We start from the raw sequence: 21,030 nt of genomic DNA on the forward strand, positions 1-21,030 counted from the left end.
CACTGAGCGGTCACAGTTGGACTAATACGGCTTAGTGAAGGAGCTCTGGGGGACAAGAAGGGACAGGAGGGGACGTCTGGAGTCCAGAGAACAATTAGGGGCAGGTGATGGGATCCAGGTGGCCTGTGGACATCCCAGCTGGAGCTGACTATAGAATGTTCTGGCCTAGGGGCTGAGGACTCCTCAGGCCACAGTTGGAGGCAAGACCATGGGAGCAGACAGGACTGTCAAGAGAGGCTGCAGAGGGGAGCTGTCAGCAGGAACGAGGTAGGAGAATGCCAGCACCCCCCCCCAGCTTAGAGCAGGAAGAGAGGTGCAGGACGGTGCTCCCCAATGAGCTCCCCACTCAGGAGGACAAGGTCCCCAAGGCTCGGTTCCCCAGTATCCCCCGCTCAGCACAGGGAAGACACATGGCAGGGGCTCAGCAAATGTTTGGGTTTTCAAAAACCCTTTCAATTGGATCAAGGAAACCAGGAGGGGTGGGGGAAGTGAAGCCTCGGAGAGTGGATCCGCCAGGAGGAGGGAGCAACCTCCAGCCTCAGTGCTGCTGGGAGGTCAAGACCATTGGTTTGGGCTGCAGGCAGGTAAAGAGGGACTGGCAGACAGTGAGTATGGAAACTCTCTCTAGACCTTCTGATGGAAAATGGACCAGGCAGAGGGAGAAGGAGGGAGGGGAAGGGGGGCTGAAGGAGGCTGTGGGGGGGCAGGAGGGAGAGAACAGCAGCTGCAGGGGAGTGTGGAGACAAGGAAGGGTCTAAATACCAAACTGGCTGCTTGCTGAGTGACCTCGGGAGAGTCAACTCTCTGAGGCTCAGTTTCCCCAACTGTAAAATGGAAGGGAAGTAGCCCCATGTGGAGGTTATAGGGAGCATCAAATGCGTGAACCATGTGAAGCATCTAGCACAGTGCCCGGCGCTTCACAGGTCCCCAGAGAAGGTACCACTGTCACCCTCTCATGTGAGCCCCACTCTAGCTCCCCCGTTTACACATGAGGACACTGAGTCACAGACAGATGAGCAGCTGGCCAGCACCCATGCTCTCAGTCCCACCCCAAACACGCAGAAGCACCGGTCCCTCACTGCCGTGGGAAAGGTACCTGGCCCCGAGCCCGGCCCGAGAGACATCTGTTGACTGAATGAACGGGACAGACTGAGACAGAAACCAGAAGAAGGCTGTCCTGGCCTGGGGTCAGTAGTGCTGCAGAAGAAAAAGAGGGACCCCAGAAGGTAGCCAATCCGAGCCAGGCTCAGAACCCCAGGCACCACCCACCCCAGGGATTCTCACTCCGGAGTGTCCCTCACGTTCACCTGGAGAGCCTATTAAAACTCAGATTCCTGGACCCCACCCCGGACCCACTGAGTCCAAGTAGCAGAGGGAAGAGTTCAGGGATGTGCACTTCTAACCTGCGCCCAGGTGAGGCCAAAGCAGATGGCCCGTGGGCCACAATTTGAAAGAGACGGATGGACATGCCCTTATTTTATAGAGGAGAGAGGCAAGGTCCAGAGAGGGGAGGAACTAAGAATGAGATCGCAGGCAAAGCCATACAGGGCCTGACCGATAAGCTGGCTGGTTGTCCAGGTCCCAGGCCACTGTCACTCCTGGTGCCTGCAGGAGCCCCCGAGGGCAGAGTGGAAGGCAGGGACAGGGAGAGCCGAGGGAAAGAGCGAAGAGAAAGTACAGGATAATAGCTCACATCTAAGGCAAGTACAATTCAAGAGGTAACGCCGATTGCCAAGACCTCACAGCTGCCATGTGTCGGGACATGAACCCAGATCTGGCCGATGCTAGTCGACCCCCAACCCTTACCTGTCCACACTGCCTCCCAGAGAAGCAAGAAGAGGAAGAAGGGAGAAGAGGAAGGGGCGGCCGCAGCGGGTCTGGCAGAGGCCCCAGGAGAGAGAGGAGACCGGGCCTGTGCAGAGAGGGGGCAGCGCGTCCTCTGTGCCAGGCCAGGTGGCCGAGCCAGGCTGGCTGCTGCGGGGCAGGGAGTGCCTGCCCATCCCGGTGCCCCACGGTTGCCATGCCGACCCCCAGGCTGTGTTTGCGGATGTTGTATTTGATTTCACACGTTTGGAACTCCAATTACGTCATTTCGCAACACAGGGTTGCCATGACAGCCAGCCCCATGTTCCCGGGTGGCTCACACCTTGGGAGAGGGGGAAGGGCTAGCTGGCTCCCCCCAACCCCCACCAAAAGTTAACCCAGAACCCACTGTGGGGAGGCCAGGAATGTGGGGCTGGGAAGCACCTTAGGGATCAGTCAACATCTACATTTTGTGATGGGGAAACTGAGGTCTGCGTGGTGAGGATACACTTCCTGACCCCACCCCCAACCAATGCGCTCCCCCCACCCCGTGCCCCACACCCCTTCTGATGGAGTCTTTGCACACCTGGCTCCTCACGGGCTGAGGGGCTGACAGCTGGCCCCCAGCAATCAGCCTGGCCGCCCGCCCTGACCCTGCTCTCTGGGGCTCCAAAGCCCCTGGTCAATATGCTACATTTACAGACTCATGCACACGCAAGCGTGGAGGTGGGCTGGTGTCAGACTGGGTTCATGTGCTGGCTTCCCACTAACCAAGCACGAGCTCTAGACAAGTGGGGCCCCCTCACTGAGCTTCTATTTCTACACCTGAAAACCCTTTCAGAGGTAAAAGAAACTCCAACTAACGCTATTGCATCTACTAGGTAATAGGTGTTCTAGTAGATGCAATAGTGTTAGTTGGGGTTCCTTCCTTCCTTCCCTCCTTCCTTCCTTCGTTTTTTGTCATCGCCCTGTCATGGTACCGCCGTAGCCAAGTTCTAGACTCGGCTCTGCCGCCAACTTGCTCTGTGACTTTGGACTTTGGGCAACTGACTTTCCTTCTCTGGTCCTCTAAGCCAGTAAGGTGATGATCCTTCTCCAGTGCTCGCTCCCTCACCATTGGACTCTCCACTCCTTAGCCCTAAATTCCAATTATTTATCATCTTTCTCTGCTGGCTTCCAACTACTGGGTAAAGGCAGAAAGGCTGCTGGGCTTAGTTCAAAAACCTCAGCACAGGTCCTAGCTCCCGCTCGCTAGCTGTGGGAAGAGAGCAAATCTGTCCATGGCTCCCATCTTTCTTACCTGTAAACTGGGATTAGCAATCCCTCCCTCACCTCTGGGCCAGAGGCTCCTGGAGAGCCTTTTTCACCAGCTCGTGGGTGTGGCCAAACGGATCCTCATGACAGAACTAAAGACCATAAGCTCCAATCAAATGCTGAAGGGACGCATCCAGTGAGTTTCTAGTGATTGTGAGCTCAGAGAAGGCAGATGCCACTGGAGGCTGGAGGAGTCAGGAAAAGACTTCCTGGAGGAAGAGGAGGGAAACGGAAGGACTGCCAGCAGATAGTCACAGCGCAGCTTGACGTGCATGGTAACCGATGGGGGAGCCGTATGGAGGCCAGGAGGGACGGAGCAGCGGCAGCGACACCGAGGAGTTTGCTCTAGAGCAGCATTTGGAAGCGTGAATGGGCCGTGCAAAGGACAGAAGGCGGCAGGGTCACCGTGAGCGTGCGGGCAGGCGGAATAGTACCTGCGGCGTCACAGAGGTGTGACATGGCCCAGGCACACGAGGAAGTACTGGACCGAAAAGAAGGAGGTGTTGGCTGGAAAGAAAGACAGAGGGCAGATCAGGAGAGCCTTGAAAGCCAGGCAAAAGGGCTTAGAATGAGTCCCATAAGCAATGAGGAGTCATGGGGGCTTGTATGGAAGGGACTGACATGAACAGATTGGAGGTTTAGAAAAACAGTGTGATTAAGAGCGCCTGGGCTATGGACACTGAGAGTAAAATTGGAGGCGGGGGACCAGAGGGAAGGCTCTGTGGTGGTCCCACTGACAATCAAAAGCTGTCAAGGAGACCCGGGATGGACTTGAGACAATTTAGGAAGTAAAACTGCTAGATCTTTATTATGGCAAACTACACAGAACATAAAATGTACACTTACACCATTTTTAAGAGTTCTGTGGCGTTAATCAGTTCACCTTGTTGTGCAACCACCTCCACCATCCAGGTCCACAACGTTTTCTTCTTCCACAACTGAAATTCTGTCCCCATTAAAAGTTAACCTCATCCCCGCCTCCCATTCTACTTTCTGTCTCTGTGAATTTGAGGACTTTGGGGACCTCCTTTAAGTGGAATTATACAATGCCACTTGCTTTTTGTGACTGGCTTATTTCACTGAGCATCATGTCTTCAAGATCCGTTCATGTTGTAGCAGGTGTCGGGATTTCCCTCCTTCCTAAGGCTGAATGATATTCCGTGGTATGGATGGACCACACTCCGTCTAGCCATTCATCTGTCATGGCCACCTGGGCTGCTTCCACCCTCGGGCTGTGATGAAGAGCACGCCATGAACATGGATGTACGAATACCCCTTCGAGACCCTGCTTTCAATTCTTTGGGGTTTGCACTCTGAAGTGGGATTTGCTGGATCGTATCACAAGTCTATGTTTAACTTCTTGAGGAGTTGCCATATCTTCCGTGCTGGCGGCGCCCCTTCACACTCCCAGCCAGCCCTGCACACGGGTCCCAATTCCTCCACATTCTTGCCAGCGCCTGTTATTTCTGGGTTTTGATAACAGCCGTCCTAATGGGTGTGAGGCAGTAAATTGCTCGATCCTGATGAATGACAGCATGGGAGGAGTTGAGGGGAGAGGAACATGAGGAGAAAAAGAAGGATTCTGAGTTTGCAAACTGGCCACCTAAGTGGATGAAGATTCACCCGCTGAGCTGGGGCCCTGGGAGGGGAAATCGGCATGAGGAAGAGCCCACAGGCCACTGAGCTTGAAGGTTCTGTGGGACGTCCCGGTTGAAGATGGGAGTCTGTAGGTCTGGGAGAGTCTGTGCTACAGATCGGAAAGTCACCGGCATACGATGTGAAGCCCACGGCAAGAACAAGATGACTTAGGAAGTATGGGATATGGAAGGAAGCGGGGGGAGACCAAGAACCGAAGCCTGGGGTCCCTCCATTTTAAGAGCAGAGCAATGAAGGCACCCACCAACGGAGCCGGAGGAGGAGCCCGAGAGCTAGGGGGAAATCCAGAAAACCGTTCTGAGGTTGCATCGTCTAGGATGGGGTTCTGCTATAAGCAACAGAAAATCCCAATCGGTGGCTTAATCAAGATGACAGTTTCCATTTTCTCTTGTGTAAAAGAGGTGTGGGGGAGGCAGCCCACCACCATCAGAGACTCGGGCTTCTCCATCTCTAGCTCTGCTTCTCCTAGCCCTGATTTCCACATTCGAGGTCACTTCGTGGTCACAAGATGGCTGCTGTAGGTCTAGCCATCACATTCACGTTCTGGCAGCAAGAAGGAAGAAGCAAAAGCGGATTTACCTCCCAGCTGAGACCACCCAAACTCTTTTAAGGGGCGGTCTGGAAGGCCCTTCCCGCTCTGCCCCCAGAGCTGACACCTCACTGGCCAGCCCCAGGTGCGAGGGAGGCTGGGAAATGTGGCCTTTCAGCAGAGCACACTGCTTTCCTGGAAGTCTGAGTTCTGTCACTAAGGAACCCGGGGAGAATGGCTGTAGGGGAGGCCACTGGCAGGCTCTAACACAGGAGGGAAAAGAACTCTCCAGAAAGAAAAAAGTAGTAAGATGCATTAGCTAAGGTGTAAAGGGTTAACCACCGGATTAGGCAATGAGGTCTGCAGGAGCACAAGGGAGGGCAGACAGCAGTGGCTTGAAGCATGAAGCGGGGACATGAAGACATGTTGGCTGACCACACCTGGGGCCAGCTTGCTACCCCGAGAGAAGATGCCCTGGTTTGGGGTCCTTCCCTGGGAGGTGAGAGGATCAGTCATAACAGGCTGTCAGAGCGGGGCCAGAGAAGGGAGGGGAGGGGACAGGGAGAATAGGAATTAGTGGGGTGCGGGGCTCCAGGGGTGAGGGGGGACAGCAAGGGTCCAGAAGAGAGAGCAGGCAGCAGATGGCCTCACACCTCGCAGCCAGCCTCCACCTGGGGACCGGAGGACGGAGGATGGCATGATGGGGGGGGGGGACCAAGGATGTTCCCACCAAGGCCTCGGTTCTTGACAAGGAGGCAGTGGGCACAGTCACCTCTTCCCTGGGGACGCGGACGCAGCTCTGGGTAGCGATGAGGGCCTGGAGAGGGGACCGCCCGCCACAAGAGAAGGGCTTGAAGTGAGTGCTGAGGGTCCCCTGGGACTGGAAACCGTGGGTCAGGAGCGGCTGCAACCCACCGGGGAGTGACTTCCTTCAGCAACACCCCCGTGATCAAGCAGCGGAGAGCGGAAGGCGGGTGATGGGGACCGGGGCTCTGGGGCAGATGGAGCCCTGGAGGGGGAAAGGAAGGGCTCAGCAGAGCGACGCCCAGGGTCTCCGTGCAGGGTCCAGGAGGGTGGGAAGTGGTCCCCATCAGGGCGGAGGGCTCGGAGTTAGGGTTCCAGGGCGGGGGGCAGTCCTGAGGGGCAAGGCCCAGGGAGGCAAAGGCAGCGGGCAGCTGAAGAGATGATGGCGGCACGGGGTAGAGGGAAGGGTGCGAGCCAAGGCTCCGAGGAACGCGGAGGGTGGCAGGTGGGGTGGTGGGGGCAGAATCGAGGGGGACCCCAGCCTGACAGAAGATGGCAGGCTTACAAAGGAGGTCCCCAAGGGAAGCAGGGTCCTAGAAGGGCTGGGGAGTCGGCGTCAGACAGAGGAGGCGGTGGAGCATCTGTGAGCCGTAAGGACACCCAGGACCAGTACATGGGACCAAAGGCCTGGGCAGGGACAGAGTCGGTGAGGGGAAGGAGGCAAGGCAGTAAGAGGATGAGAGGAAATTGAGCTTGTAGGGCAGACTGGGTTATCCCATTTCACAGATGAGAAAACAGAGGCCCGGAGAGAAGAGACTCACCCATGGCCACACGGAGTGACTGAACTTGAACTGGCCTCGGGCCTCTGCTCCCACCACTCAAGCCCACACAGGTCCCTTCACTCTCCAGGCCTCCGTTTCCCCATCCAGAAAATGAGAACAGCTGGTGTGGTTGCTGGACCCTAGCTGTGGCCCATGAAGATTGGGCAACCACCTGAAAGTTCTGGGGGTGAGAGATCCCTTCCCCTGGCCCTGCCCTTTTCACTGAGTCACCCCTGAAATGACAGAACTTTAAAAATTTCACGTCTGTGTTGGGTCCTCAGAGGGGCTGAATCACCGAAAGGCCGGAGGCTGGAGCAAGTCGGTGACTGCTGCAGGTGATGTCGGGCTGCCTCCAGGACCATGACGCAGGTGCCCTCTCTCATCGGGGGCTGCATCGCATCCAACCTTGCCACCCCGCCTATGCTGATGTCCACCTGCTACACGCCACTGGGGCCACCTTCCCACAGCCAGGCTGCTCCTTCTCCCTCTCCCGCTCTGAAGTCCTCCATGGCTCCCCGTCGCCTGAGAAGTAGTCAGGTTCTTACACAGCCTGCCAGGTCCTTTGTGATCCAAACCCAGTGCCTCTGCAGCAACACCACCCACAAGTTCTCCCCTCCACACTCTTGCTCAGCAACTCCAGGCCAGGGTCACACCACCCCGCCACCTCCACCCAATGGAGGATGCTCATTCCTCTCTGCCAATCCAAATCCTACAAACATACAGCCATAACCCCAATGTTTCCATGTCCTCCAGGGTCATCTGTGGCCTTAATTTCAAAATACAATCATTCCAAACTCCATGCCCCAAACCGCAGGCGATCCAGTGCCCTTCTGGGTATTTCTGACCCCCTAGGAGGCTACAGCTCCCACCTCCTAGTTCTGCTCTTGGCCAGAAGCACGTCTCTGCCGCATCAGCTGTCTGCCAGCCCTTCTCTGCACCTGCGTGCAGTCTCTGCCCTGACTGCCTCATCCTCAGGGCCCCACAGACTTGAGGCTGTGTGCGCCATAGACCTCACAGAAGGTTCGGGGAAAGGAGAGAGTTCTGAACCTAGCCAGCAGCACCATCAAAGTGAATGTTCCACTTACTGTCCAGAACGTTCTGGGGCCCTCCATGCCGGCCCACTCCCTGGGCTCTGGCTGCCCTCATGCTCCCAAGGCCCTCTCTACTTAGGAAACCCCTGTTCGTGTCCACTCTGTTCCCAGTCCAGGGCCTCCCAAAGTGTCCATGCAGCGGCCAAGAAACAACACCCAAACTCCTGCTCCTGCTTACACAGAGCCACATTCTTCACTTCTCCTTCCAGACCAGGCCGGATGGCAGTGCGACTGGGGACCTTCCCTTTTCTTCCATTACCAAAATGGGCCTCTCAAGGGGTCTCCCATAGCAAAAGTGCAGGCCCCTTTGGTGACAGTCCCATCCCAAGCAAGGGCAGCTAGCTGCCTTCAGCCCCTTACTTAAGTAGCAATGTTTTTGTTTTCACAGAATAGAATTTTAGAGTCAGAAGTGGGACCACCAAGTCCAAGGTCATTTAACAGATAAGAGGTGGACTGAGACCCAGAGATCAGGATCCCACACAAAGCAAGCCCAGCAGTTTAGTGCCAAGCCTGGGCCAGAACCTAGTTCTCTGACTCGGGCTCTTGGGCTTCCCTACTCCCCACACCGCCTGCTCTTCCATGTCCAGGACAAAGGGGAGGCGGTAAGGAGGGAACTGGCATCTACTGGGCACCTACTCTGTGCCAGGCCTGGTGCTAAGCACTTTCTGAGAATGATGCCATTTAAACCTCAGGTCTACTCTATTATCCCCATTTTACGGATGAACAAACTGACACCCAAGGAGGAAGCCTACAGTCAGCCACCCAAGGTCTATCAGCTCAGCACTGCAATTACAACCAAGCCCAATTCTTTAAGGAGTGTACCCAGCTTGGTCTGAAGTGGGGTTCCTCTTCTTCACAACAATAAAAGCAAACGTTGGTGGAGTCCTTGCTTGTGGCCAGCACCGTATGAACGTTTCCTGTGATTCACCCCCGTCCCGGGAACCTGTAGGACTATTCCCATTTTACAGACAAGCAAGCCTCTCCGAGGCTCGGAGAGGTGAGGCATCTCTCACCGTGGATTAGTGGTGGAGGGAGACTCACGCCTAGATCCATCTGGCTCCAAGGCAATATTCTCTCCACTCCCCTCCTCCCTTCCTGCTAGGGAGGGGCAGGTGTGGGCACCAAGGCCTGTGCCTGCCTCTCTCCTCTATCCTACCAGCTCCAGGGCCTCATTTAGCCCCATTTGTGGATTCACTTTTGGGCACCTGGAATGTGGTTCTGGACATCATGTCAGCCTAGAAGGGGCAGCCCCTCCTGCCCTGCACTTCCCACCCAAGCTCTGCACAGAGGTTTTCGTCTGTGGCCAGGAGAGACCCCTCTGTGCAAAATCCAGGCAGCCTGGCTTGGGTTGTTCCTCACTGGAAGTTCACGCCAGGACTGAACTAGCTGACCCTGGGGTCCCATCCGGGCCAAGATGGGGCAACCCCCTTCCTCCAGGCACCTTCACCACCGCCCTCCCCTCCCATCCGGCTGCTGAGGAAGAGGCATTCAGCTCCTTTATCCCAGGAGGTGGGATAGATCTGCCAATCTGAGGGACATCTCCCCTCAAGCTTTGGGGTTGCCAGCAACAGAATCCAACTGGGCTTCCTTCTGCTGCATGGGGCTCACAGTGGAGGGCCGCTGGAGGAAGCAGGTACAGACCGAAGCCCAGGAGAAGGAGGGCTTGAATCTGTCCCAGCAGCCCCAGCAACCTCTAAGCTCAGAGCCGCCCCCCCCCCATCTCGGAATGACCTAGTCCCTGTGGCTGACGGAACACAGTGACCAGGCTGGCTTCTGCAGGTCACACGTTCCACCCCTGAGAGTGGGGAGCCTCATGCAAATAGCAGACTAAGGGTGGACAGGGGTGAGCCGCAGGGCTCCTGGACGCTGGACAGTCAAAACCCAACCATCTGCCTCTGCAATAGGCCTCAGACATTGCTTCCTCCACGTAGGCAGACTAGAGGTTTCTCTGGCTTGGACATCCCTAGAGATGGTAAACAGCCAGGGAATAACCTCGACTCCAATCCCAGCTCCATTTCAAGCCACGAAACCTTGGCCAAGTCACTTCACCTCCCTGAGCCTCCACTTCCTCATCTGTAAAATGAAGAGAACACTGACCCCTTGGAACTGTGAAAAATTAAGAAGTTGGTTGCAAAGACACACACCATGGTACAGCCAATGTAGCAGGCCCACAGAAAAAGGCCACCTTTCTCTTAATCAGTCCCACTGGCTGATTGAATCCTTTCTCTTGCCTTACCCAGATTGGCCACTGGCCCCATCCTCAAAGCGTGCAGGAAGGTAACATCTCCTTATCGGGTGACTACAAGAGCAGGGCTCGCTGGGTGGGTCCTACCAGCCCCAGATGGAAACACCTCTCAGGCCTAGCCTGGAGCCCCTGAGATGTGATGACCCGCCCTGAGTCACTGCGACAAACAAAGCCTGCAGCTCCCCCCGGCCATGGCCCCCCTCCCACGTGAGCCCATTTATCGGCAGCATCTGGGCCCAGCCAGCGCCGCCAGGGCCGGCAAGGCACTTGATGAAGCCCCAAGCCTGGACCTGCCAGGCCTCGTCGGAAGCAGAGCCGCTGGGCTCCCCTCCCTGGGCCGGGCCACCTGGGGCTTCACAGATGCTGGCGGCAAAAGGCTCCGTGCTTCATTCATCTGGCGAGTGTCTCCCCAACCTTGGCCCACTCCTGCCACCTTTCTCACAGCGGCCAAGACTCTGCCCCAGGCTCCCCCTCTCTTACTCACCCACCAGAGGCCACAAAGGGCTGGGCCCCGGGCCAGATCCAGGCTGCAGACAGGTTCTGCGGATAAACGCATGGCCTCCGGAGCCAGACTGGCATTTTCGAGCTCTGTGTCCTTGGGCAAGTTACTTGGCCGCTCCGTGCCTCTGTTTCCTCATCTGCAAAGTTGAGATAAACACCTCACAGAGTTGGTGTGGGGATAAGGAGCTTGGAATAGTCCACAGGAAATACGCCCCAATTTTGCCTTTTATTAAATTTGAGCCAACGTTTTAAAATAAGGAGTTTTCACAGAAAAAAATCCAGATTTCTGGCTCTTCTTGAAAAACCAAAAGATTTGCGGGGCGCCTGGGTGGCTCAGTTGGTTGGGCGACTGCCTTCGGCTCAGGTCATGATCCTGGAGTCCCGGGATCGAGTCCCACATCGGGCTCCCTGCTCAGCAGGGAGTCTGCTTCTCCCTCTGACCCTCTTCCCTCTCGTGCTCTCTCTCATTCTCTCTCTCTCAAATAAATAAATAAAATCTTAAAAAAAAAAAAAAGAAAAACCAGAAGATTTGGGAAGATCCATCCCTTCAAAGCACCAGCTGGCCTCCCTTTGCAGCCAGTGGTTCTCGGCCCTGGCTGGACCTTAGAATTGAATTAGGTTCAATTTAGTAGCTGCACCTGGGGAGCTACTAAACTATTTCGCTGCCTAGACCCCACCCTAGACCAATTAAGTCAGCTTCCCCAGGGATGGGGTCCAGGAAGCCTACGTCATAAGGGTACCCCTGGTGATTCTAAGGGATCGCCAGGGTCCAGGGCCTCTGCTTTAGGCAAACTATGAACTTCCCAGTCGGCCATGGTGACATTTGCTCTTTATCATTTCACAATGGTTTATTTTAATTAGAGAACAATTATTGCATCCCTGCCCCTTTGAAACTGGGAAATAGAAGGAGACCCAGAAGACCACAGGATCTTGCTCACACCTGACTCAGCTCATTCATGTGCCCGCCTGGCCCCCCAAAGCAGCAGCCTGTGACCCTTGTCTCTGCCCTCCCCCTGGCCAGCCTTATCCACATACTATCTCAAAGACCAGTAACTTCCAAGTCCTCACCTTTAACCCAACCGCCTCTCTCACTGAGCACAGCAAGAACCCTTGCTTCTCAGTGCCTTCATCTCTAAAGCCTTTCCTGCCTCCTTCCCTGGCAAACTTCTACTCATCCTTCAGGGCCCTGCTCAAGGGCCACCTCCTCCAGAAGGCCCTCCTCAACTTGCCAGGAAAAGCTAAAGTCCTCTTCCTTGAAGTCTCCCACTAAGCTGGGAACTTGTCAAGAGGGAGGTCATACCTGGACCCCCATGACTTAGTTTAGAGCCTGGCTTCCGGACCTCACAGCCTCTGCATTCACACAGCGTCCCTCCCTCACCACTCCCCTTTGCACAGGCCTCTCCTTTCCTGGCCTCTGGGCCTCCTTCCATATCTCCATCAAGCTTCAGTTCCTACTACTGACTGCCCCCATCTTTCCTCATCTCTAAGCTCAGGATGGCATCTGCTTAGGCCACTCCAGCTTCTCATTGAGTCACAGTCGGGCCCTGGATTGGCTACCCTTGGGTCAAGGGGGGGGAGGGGGTCCTGAGGTGCAAACATGGGACCCCTTGAGCAGGGGTGAGGACAGGAGAGCCTCCTCTTCAAGGCAGTCACGGCCACGGCAGACTCACGGACTGCCATGCGCCGTACACTTCCCCTGCTGGGTCTCAGGGTCCCCCCTGCTGACACCTTCAAAGACCCCACTCCTCTCTGTTCTCTTCCCTTGCTCAGCTCCTCCCCGGTCCCCTCTCCCCTCTCCAGGCTTCCACTCCATCGGGAGACAGCTCACGGGCACGGGGCCTGTCTCCTCCCCTCCCCCCTCTTGCAAACAAACCTGTGCATGGTGACTTCAGAGCACGTCTGGGGAGGTCATCCAGAGTAACTACAGGATGCGCGGTTAGACTCGAAGTTCAGATACACAGTGAATCATTATTTAGTATAAGTATGTCCCAAATATGGCATGAGACATACTTATACTAAAAAACAATAGGATTTGTTGTTTACCTGAACTTCATATTTAAGGAGACGTCCTGTATTTTTGTTTGCTAACTCTAGCAACTCTAAGGAGTCCCCTCAGCGAGGCCAGTGCCAGTGGAGCTCACACCCCACAGGGAAAACAGGTCCTTGCTGCATCTTGGTTGAGTTACACTGAATGTGCCTTTTCCAGGAAGCCCATCGATCGGGGGTGATGACAACTGGATGCTTTTCTAAATGAGTCTCGGAATTCCAGCACCACTCCACCCACGTGTCCCTTAGGGCCCTGAAGTGGCTTGAGAGAAAGGGATTCTTTGGCTCCTGCAACCCAAGAGTCCAATCCGTGTTACCAGGACCCAGCTCCTCTCTCTCCAGCTCACTCCCTCTCCTATGTGTCGCCTCCACTGACACGCAAGCCCCCAGCGGAGACATTCACCTTCACCTCTTGCCGCTGGAAGACCTTCGCCCCTCTACAGGTTAAATCCTCCAAGCCATGGTGGGCGGCTCCTCCCCAGCAACCCCAGCAAAACTCTCGCTGCTTTTCATTGGCTCTGATTGGGTCATTTCCCCATCTCTGAGCCAATCACTGTGGCCAAGAGAATCCAATGCTCTGATTGGCCAGACCTGAGTCACATACCATCTCTGGAGCCAGCGGGAGGAGCCAGGACCCCAGAGCTCTCTCTGGGTGCTGTGCTGGAGGGGGGGAAAATGGATCCTGCGGGGGCGCAAGAAAGCCGGATGGCCGCTGTGATCCTGCAGGATACACCCTCTGCTCATCACACCCTCGCAGCCGTGATTCTGACATTGTCAAGAGGAGCACCTCTTTTCCGTGTGAACATTTTCCCAGATTTTACATTTAGTATTGGTTAGATGATAAACCACCTAATAATTTTTTTAAATGTGAATTCAGGAATTCCTTGAAATTGATCTGTGTTTCATTCATCACTTGTATCAACGTGTATCTATGTAACCAGTCTGCAGCCAATGCCTAATGCCTGACAATGCACTATGACCTTGAGGACCCCTCACAATTAGGCTAGTCGGCCTTCCCAAGAATGGACCCATGGTGGGATAGCCACAGCCCGGCGTGAGATCACCCAGCCCGTGTTTGACAAGGCTTCCCAGTGAGTCACAGACCCCTTTGCCACCTTGTCGCAGCCCCTTCTGCAGGTGTATCACTGAGGACTCTGGTTGCAAGCAACAGAAATGAACCTTGTTAGCTTCAGCAAAAGGAAATATACTGGAAGGCTACTGAGAGCTCACAGAATCTGTAGGGGGCTGGAGCCCCAAGCTTGGGGACCGAGGATGTTGCAGAGGTTGAATAGCACGAGGTACAACATTGGGTTCATGACCAGAATAATACAGTAAGGATCCTGACTCGGGGATGGATGGATCAGTCTCTTCAGTTCAAGATTCCATTCCAGTAAAGGAGCTTCTGTTTAGCCTACTTTTTGCTAGGGAAGGTGAGACTCCTGCATTCCAGGAAAGGAAACCAGAGTGCTGGCCTGCAGGGGGGCTGATGCTGGCAGCCAGAAGCAATGAACATTCCCTGCAACGATGACACACCCTTCAGGTGGCTTAGATGGGGATACACCCTCCTCAATCAGGAGCATAGTGGTCAATTATTTTGCTATTAGAGTTGCCACCACTTTTTTTTTTTAACTTTTTGGTTATTCTGGAAGCATTCACTTGGATTTTTCCCTGCTCTGGTTTTCTTTATGTTTCCATAATCTTTCGGCTCTTGGGTGGTCTGGTTTCCGACAGGCAGCAGCGTCAGCTGGTTCTCACAGAGTCCATGTGCTCATGGAGGAAATGTGGCCTGAACCGATGTCACCCCACCCACAGAAAGGAAGTGACAGCTACACAAGGTGGAGAAATGTATGGGTTGTGTCCGTAAGGATGATTTTGGTTACTAGGAACAGAAAATCCAATTCAAATAGCCATAAATAATAAAGGCAAATCACTGGCTCGCTTTTTTTGAAAAGTCCTTCAGGAAAAGCTTGATCCAGCAGTTTAACAGTGCCAGCAAGGACCCAGTTTCTCTCACTCAGCTTGTCTTTTTCAAGACTGGCTTCCCTATGGCCTCAAGACACATGCCAAAAGTTCCCAAGACAAAGATCACCTCATTTGTGCTGAGTAGGGTATCAGAGAAGCATCTTTGTCCCAGAACCCTCACACAAGTCCTGAAGCTCACTCTGACGGGACAGGTATGGGTCACCTGCCCAACTGTAAACCAATCACTGAGCCAGGGGGTTGAAATGCACTTACTGATTTAGAGCCAGTCCCTGGAGCTGCATGGCTCCCCAAATCAAAACCACGGCTGTCCAGGAGGGCAGGGGCCAGGGAGGAGAAAGATACTGGGAAAGCCACCCGTACCTGCCCACTGCACTGGGCAGCCACATGCATGGGAGTTAATGACTGATTGTCATAGCTGCAGCTCCCATCATGAACCACATTAAGCATTTGTCATGCGTGAGTTCTGTGATTTAATGAATCATCACAGAACCCTGGGAGGTAGCCTTTTAATCCAATTTTGCAGAGAAGAAACCAGGTTAAGTGAAGTAACTTGAAGTATCATGGCTGTTTTGAGTCAGAGGCAGACTATGAACCCAAAATCGGTCTGATCCCCAAATCCATTTTCCTAACCTTCACACCATCCTGAATCTCAGTCATGTGCAAGGCACCGCTGGGGACACCAAGAAGGGAAGCACATTTATTCAACAGGCCTTAACTGAGCACCTACTGTGTGTTGGGCGTTCTTCCAGACTCTTGAGTACTCAACCCAACGGGAAGCGCTGTTTACGGCAGTGTTGGGCACTTGACCTGCATCACCTCACTGAATCCTGAAACACACTCTGGGGAAGACAGTCTTATCTCCTCTGGATCCCTGAGTTAACAGAGGGACAGTGAGGTCAAGTTACTCCATGTCACCCAGCTGGTTGGGCAACTCTACTTGGTCTCACTTTCTGGGAGCTAAGTGGTCATTCTCAAAGGTCAGATCGGCAAGAAGACAGCCACATCCGCCGAGGTCCCCTGAGAAATCCAGCCTGGAAGAGTGCAGGCACAGGTGGATCGGGGCGTGCTGAGAAGGTGTCCTGGGGAAGAACAAGTTTCCTGAGGTGAGGAGAATAAGGGTACAAGGTATAAGGTACAAAGGTACAAAGAATAAGAAGCAGGGTACCCAGGCTGCCACTGGTGCCCACCACTTCCTCCACGTGCTCTGGGCATTTGTCTGCAATATAACCTGCTTGACTCTCTCAGTACTATTCAAACCCCAGGGTTAGCATAAGAGAATTTTAACAATTAACAACTTACAGGCCCCTTCTCAGTGCCAGGACTCCATCTCAGCCTTGCAGTCACCCTGCAGGGTAGGAACTGTAGACATCATTTTACAAGCAACGAAACAGAGCTCAGAAGTCACAGGGCCAAGATTGAACCTCCAGGCCTGCCAATCTCCTTGCTTGTCATGAGACACTGACATTCCCCAGGCTACACACACACACACACACACACACACACACACACACACACACACACCTTTATACATCAGAAGAGGCTAGTGTCCTTTCTGAGTCATCCTCTGCTAGGCTCCTCTCCGACCGGCCCTCTGACTTGGGCTCTTGGCTGTGGACTTTCTAGAACCCTCAGGCCACTCACTGTGGGTGTGCTCTCGGCAGGAGGCTGGGTTCCCCGAGCTTCTCTAAATCTGCCACTCGTTTCTCGAAGCCTTAATGGAGGAGACAAGGGCAGAGAGAAACCTATGAAGAAGAACTGGGAGGTTTTTAATGATTTTTTTTTTAGGTTCCATTATAGTGAACACACAGTGTTATATCAGCTTCAGGTGTACAATATAGTGATTCAACACTTTCATATATTACTCTGTGCCCATCATGACAAGTGTCCCCTTCATCCCCTTCCCTGTGCCCTCCAGCCCCCACACACACCTCCCCTCTGGCAAACCCCAGTTTGTTCTCTAGAGTTAAGAGTCTGTTTTTTGGTTTGTCTCTTTCTTTCCTTTTCTTAAGTTCCACATACAGCTGAGATCGTGTGATATTTGTCTTTCTCTGACTTACTTCGCTTAGCATTATACTCTCTGGCTCCCCTCATGTCGTTGCAAATGGCAAGATCTCATCCTTTTTATGGCTGAATAATATTCCACTGTGTATATACACCACATCTTCTTTATCCATTCATCAGTCAATGGACTCTTGGGCTGCGTCCATACTTTGGCTATTGTAAATAATGCTGCAGTAAACATAGGGATACATGTATCCCTTTGAATTAGCGTTTTCATAGTCTTTGGGTAAATACCCAATAGTGTGATTACTGGATTATAGGATAGTTCTATTTTTAATTTGTTAAGGAAACTCCAGCTCTACTGTTTTCCACAGTGGCTGCCAGTTTGCATTCCCACCCTCAGGTGCACGAAGGTTCCTTTTTCTCCATGTCCTTGCCAACACTTGTTGATTCGTGAGTTTTTGATCTTAGCCATTCTGCCAGGTGTGAGGTGATCGCTCATTGTGGTTTTGATTTGCATTTCCCTGATGATGAGTGATGCTGAGCATCTTTTCATGTCCGTGGGCCATCTGTATATCTTCTTTGGAGAAATGTCTGTTCATGTCTTCTGCAAAAACGTGGGTTTTGAAGACAGAACTGAGTTTGAATCTGGGCTCGGCCACCCACATGCTTTGTGATCCTGGACAAGTCATCTCCTGTCTCTGGGCCTCAGTTTCCTGAGCTGTTAAGTGAACGCCAGTAATCCCCACTCCACGGGTTGCTGTGTGAACCAGAAACCTAGAAATTGTCCTTCAGGTGTTTCTCCCCACCCTTCCGCCATCCGCTCAGGTACCAAGTTTTATTCATTTTACCTCCAAAATATATTTCAAGTTCACGCACCTCTCTCTGTCTCCTATGTCCCTTTTTTCTCATTCAAGCCACCATCATCTCCTGCCTGGACAACTAAGGTAACTAGAGAGACTGTTATACAGAATCATACGTTCAATGATGCCAGCCCCAGTTCCAACTCTCCAGTGGCTTCCTGTTGCTTGCAAGGAAACTCCAAGATCCCTACTGTCACCTGCACAGAGAGGCCCACGTGGGCAGAGCCCACCACCCTACCGACCCATCATTCACCCTCTCCCTGGGGCTATCTGCACCCAACCTCACAGCTACACTGCTCCCTCTGCCTGGAACATTCTTCCCCATCCGAAGCCAGTTAATTCCTACGTATGCATCAAATCCCTATTCAAAGGTCACTTCCTCAGGGAAGCCTTCCTCGATTTCTCAGACCAGATCAGACTCCCCCATTTATTGCTCTCACCCTGTACTTCTCCTCTGTAGCCCTAATCACAATCACAATCATAATTACATAAGTATTGGCTGAACTGGTCCTTGAATATCTGTCTCCTTAGTAATGGGCACATTGTTTTTGCCTCTTCTTCAGGAGAACAACCCTCCCTCCCCTGACCTAATGATCCCAGAGGTGGGTCCAGACTCAGATTGGATATATGGGTGTTGATAGAAGAGGGGGGGTACAGGGACTTTGGTTGGGGCAGGCATCTTCAGTACCCCATGGGGAACGCCCAGACGAGAATGAAGCCCCAAACAAAGAAAGCAGAGAGCAGGAGACAGAGAGCAAGCTGCTGATTCTGAAAATGTTCTTTTGCCCTGGAACCAGCGGTGTCTGAAGGTCTTCCCTATTCTGTGATGCCCCCACCCCACCCCTGTGTTCTGCTGTGTTTGGCTTAAGCTGGTTTCGCCTCACAAACGACAGATGAGAGCAGGCCGGTACATCTTTTCTAAACCGAAGGTCCGTGGAGATGAGAACTGGGAGCTGGTCTTCCTCAGTGCCGGGCTCAGAGCCTGCTCGCTTACTGTTTGTTTCATGGAGGGTGAAGTGGCAAGTGGACAGCCCACAGCACGGCATTGGAAGGCAGTCATGATTCTTCAGAAACGGGGCACCTTTTTCTCTGCCATCACACAGACACTGCCAGTTTGACCAAAGCTCGAGCCTCCCTGATGTCCTGACTCCGGGAACCGCCCCCGCAAAAGGGAGACCATCCCGGCCCACCCAGCGATGGCCCGCTGCTGTGACTACAGGCTCCTCGTGGGTCCTCCCGCTCCCGCCTTCCCCCTCACTCTCAGAACCCGAGGCCTCTGGTTTCCCTCCTTCGCTTCCCGGAATATTCCAGGGCTGACCCATCACCCCAGGTGCACGCCCAAGTAGCCAAGGTGACTGTTTACCCTCTGCCCTTAGAGGCCATCTCCGGCTTGTGGCAGCGGGTGTCCCACACAGCTGCCCTCCGCCCACAGCCTAGCCAGACAAGCAAAGGTGCTTCCTGCAAAGGGCTGGCATTGCCAGGCTGAGTCTCCCACCCCTCCATACCCGCCCGCATGCTCCCTGCCCAGCCCGGCTCCCCACAGCCCCGGCGTGCCACACACTCACCTCCTGGTCTGTCTGGGAGCCAAGGGGAGCGAGAGTCAGAACTCACCTCTTTCTGCTCCTCTGGCCACGCTGCCCAAGGCTTCAGCCAACACCAGGTGGATGGTAGAGGGTGAGCCCCGGGGCTCTGGAGTCAGAGAGACTCGAGTCCAACCCCCCCCACCTCCTCTTGCAGCTCTGGGACCTCAAGCAAAGCACTTCACCCCTCTGAGCCTCTGTCCCTCCATATGTAGCATGCGGATAATAACTGTCACCATGCCTGTGGGCTGTGACCATGACATTAGCGTGGTGCCTGGCATGGGATTAAACACTGACCGACTTGAGGGGCTCAGGCAGGGGGCTCAGCCCTTTCCCAAGGGGACACTAGGCTAGAGGAGCCCTGCCTCACCCAGTGGTGCGTCCTGCCTTTAGGGGCCACCTGCTTTCAATCACCTGGGTGGAAGGGAGCCGGGGGGGGAGGGGGGTTGAGCTGCCTTTGTGCAGCCTTCACCCTTTATTAATTTGGTGCTTATTTGGGGAGGCTCTGGGAGGTCTGATGGTGGCTTTAGGGTCTGAAGGGCTCCCAAGTGTCCTTGGACACCGCCGACATCCTCCTGTGTGACTGGGCCTGTCCTTGGCCTCTGCAGGGGACTTTGGAGCTATCCCCACCCCTCTCCCCGCTCACCGCATCACCACCCTAGAAACAGGCCCGCATCAGCACGGGCGCCACCCCCAACTCCCCAGAGTTTTGCTGTTTCCTAAGAAACAGCTTCCCCCAACCTATGAGCACTGGCTTTGGAGTCACCAGTGGAGGGCGTTCTACCAGCTGTGTGGCCTCGGAGGAGTGGCCTCACCTCTCTGAGCGTCACAGGATAGAGCTAACATTACCCCTGGACACCTTGAGGATTAAACATGGAAACTCAAGGCAGCTGTGGACGCGGCAGCAGGCGCTAACGAATGATGAGCAGACGCGGGCAGGAAATGACACATTTGCATCCTCCACCCCCGGCTCCCCGCTTGCTTTCAAAGGAGGGTGCCGCCCTGAAGCCGAGAGAGGCCAGGGGAGAATGAAGCCAAGGCTGAGCCAGGCACCAGGCCCCGCGCGGGCCCTGGCAGGAGTGGGAGCACGACTGAGCGCTGCAGCCCTGACGCCTGTCCCCTTCTCTCCCCACGCCGGGCTTCGCGCGGGGATCCCCCAGCCCACGCATCCACACTTGTGCTCCGTGACCACTTGGCCCGGCGGTGCTCACACCTGCAGTGCCGTCCACCTCGGGAGCATTGGCCAGGGAAGACCCCCTACCGCCCCCCGCACAGCTCCCCCCCCCCGCCCCCGCACAGCCCCGGGAGCGGGCTCAGGCCTCCCGGGCAGGGCATGCCAGCATCTGGAGGATGGGCTGTGAGGGGGTGCGGCCCTCAGCCTGGAGGGTGGAGTGTGGGTCCAGGGTCAAAGTCAGGGCCTCACTGGCTTCAGTCTCAAGGCAGGTAGGAACTGAGTGGATCCCTGCCCTCCAGGACCCTTATAGTCTAGCAGAAAGAACGATGCTAAACAAATAATTAAAAGTGGGATCCGTGACACCAGTGCTTGTGGGGAGAGAGCCTGGCTTCACCTGGGGGTCCACCTTCTGATACCCCCACCTGAGGCCCCTACGGCCCCTCCTGCTGCCCGGCCCCCTCCCACAAGCCCCAGGGCAGGGTGTTCAGGGAGCCGAACCCACAGCTCAGCACCAGCCCTGCCATGCTCTGGGACCCATTGAGGCCCAGGGTCCCTGAGCTCATGTCTCCCAAGGGGTGGCCCCCAGACCAGCTGCAGACCCCAGACCCCCTGAATCAGATTCTCTGTGGCAGGTCCCCAAGTCAGCATAGTCAGCAAGCATCCGGGGGCTCTGAAGCTC

At 54.6% G+C, this 21,030-nt stretch overlaps 1 long non-coding RNA gene across 1 annotated transcript; it reads right to left on the reverse strand.

Moving 5' to 3' along the window:
- Positions 1–3,926: 3,926 nt before the first annotated feature.
- On the reverse strand, positions 3,927–19,338 carry LOC141374496 (uncharacterized). The gene is made up of 4 exons (XR_012381428.1): positions 19,209–19,338; positions 16,255–16,444; positions 10,688–10,841; positions 3,927–4,637 (listed from the first exon to the last, which is right to left on the reverse strand). It is a non-coding gene; the product is annotated as an uncharacterized lncRNA (long non-coding RNA).
- Between the last annotated feature and the right edge of the window lie 1,692 nt (positions 19,339–21,030).

This window comes from Callorhinus ursinus, unplaced genomic scaffold (genome assembly GCF_003265705.2).
Source record: "Callorhinus ursinus isolate GAN/ISIS: 27379988/994484 unplaced genomic scaffold, GSC_fseal_2.0 scaffold18, whole genome shotgun sequence".
Classification (NCBI taxonomy): domain Eukaryota; kingdom Metazoa; phylum Chordata; class Mammalia; order Carnivora; family Otariidae; genus Callorhinus; species Callorhinus ursinus.